The following is a 2,196-nucleotide window of genomic DNA, read 5'->3' on the forward strand; positions in this document are numbered from 1 at the left end:
ATAACCAGCGCTCGTAAATGGAATATAGTGGAAGTGATACTGGCCATGAAGGGCTAAGGAAGTTCTGCCCCACTCCCCCATCTGCTGACTGGATGATACCGGGACAAGCTTGAAATCCTGTATTGACAGTGGAACTGCATGAAAGAAGCCATGTCCCTGAATGATCATGGGAAAGACCACATGCCTTCCACATGATTGGATGTGAGGTGAATCACTGGAGCTCTGGGATGGTTTGATACAGTTAGCAGACCTGGCTGACACATTCCTCTTCTCCTTCACGTTGAAGAACTACACACTGCAGTCTTGGGAGTAAACAGCCTTGCTACGTGGCACAAAGATGGTGCTTTACGAGTGACTTACGACACTCCTGGTACTTACTCTGTCTTCACTCTAAGTAATGAAAGTTACATCTCCGCAGCAGAATTAGAAGGGAGTTCAAAGTCATGAACACAGTCTCTCCTTTCAACTTATCTTTGCTGCTCAGCCACGGTGGCCAGTCCCTCCTGTCAAACCTCATAAACTTGTCAAGGTCATTGCCCATTTTGGCAATTTCACGAATACGGCAAAATGGCTCTGTGGTGGGTCTCAGCCTCAGAAACCAACACAAAGCCTCCATATCTAGCCCTTTCATTTCTTTCAGATCACTCAATAAACATAATCTGGTTTCTTTCAAAATAATATGGTTATATAATTTCCTTCATTAGTAGCTAGTTAGGCAAAGCTTCTGGCTTCTTATGACCCAATTTACTGAGTCCCTGAGCTCATTTAAGGCTTCTCCTCTTACTCTTGAGGACAGTCACTATATTACTTCTGTAATACAAACTCCGGGTTTTCTGTTGAAGTGTATTTCTTGTTTTTTCTGTTATTAAAACAAAAATGAATGTCTTGGATCCCCCTTTCGCTACTTCCAGGCTACTGATCCTCATTCTTATCTGGGTCTCTTTCACTCCCATTCCCTGAAAATGTATCTCAAGTCATTTCTTCAAAGAGCTCAGTAGTATAGAGATCTACTGTTGCTCTTTCTCTGGACCATAGTTGTTATCAACCTTTTTTTCTGAACCACCTCTCCCAGTCCAGGCCTTATCTTACAGGATAAACTAAACACAGATCATTGATTGCTAAATCAAATCAAGCAAGATAATGCCCAATTTGCTCTCTTTTCTCTCATGCTTCTCCTAATGTTTAAATTTCTCAATCAATCAATTAACAAATCACTCCGTACACTTTGCCAGGACCTTTGAGATGGGAACAGAAAGAAGATGAGAACAGAAGAAATACAAGCAAGTGCACAAGTCACATGTGAGTCTTATTTACAGGAAACCATTAGAGAATAAGATAGTATATAATACTAGTCATCTCGTGTATACAAAAAGTGTATTCACAACTGTCGAGGGGAGAGATCAGTGTTTGCTGGAGTAGAGCAGAGCTTCATAAAGGTGGGATTTGGCCTTTAAGAACTGTTAGGTTAGACCAATAGGAAGGACAAGCATTTTATATGTGGGTAAGATCATGAACAAAGGCACAGAGGCAGAAATGACACCACCCGTCGCAGTGGGTCCTATTTATTATGCACCCGTTACATGCCTTGCACCATGCCATGCCCTGTATATTCATTATATCTAATCCTCACAGCAATCTGGGATTTTTGAGACGGGTATTTTACAAATAAGAGAACTCAAATTTAGAGAAGTAGTAAATGTCAGAATCGTGACTCAATGTCTGTGCTCCACCCACTACATAGGAAGGTAGGGGCAGTTAAGAAGAAGGGTCTCCCTCTATTGCCTCTCTCTCTATGGAGCTTCCTCATTGCCCCAGCTGGTCATAATATATGCCTCCTCTCAAATCTTGAAGAACCCAGTCAACTAGATAGCTTGGTGAAGCTCGATTATGGACACACTGGATGTTGAACAAGGGTGCTAGGCTTGACCCGATAAGTAACAGGAGACCGCTGGAGATATTTTAGCACATACACAGCACGGAAGACTTTGGAATTAGACAAGATAATGAGTTCACGGCCATACTCCATGTTACCTGAAGGACTCTGGGAGACAGCTGAACTTGCTGAGGTTCAGTCTTCTCGCCTGTAAAATGTGTTTGGCAGTAGCACCCGTTCTTAAGGGAGGTAATGTGTTTGAAGCTTCTGCTAAAGTATTTGACGTATAGTAAGCGTTTGACACATAGTATTTCTGCTACTAT

This window comes from Zalophus californianus, chromosome 2 (assembly GCF_009762305.2).
Source record: "Zalophus californianus isolate mZalCal1 chromosome 2, mZalCal1.pri.v2, whole genome shotgun sequence".
NCBI lineage: Eukaryota > Metazoa > Chordata > Mammalia > Carnivora > Otariidae > Zalophus > Zalophus californianus.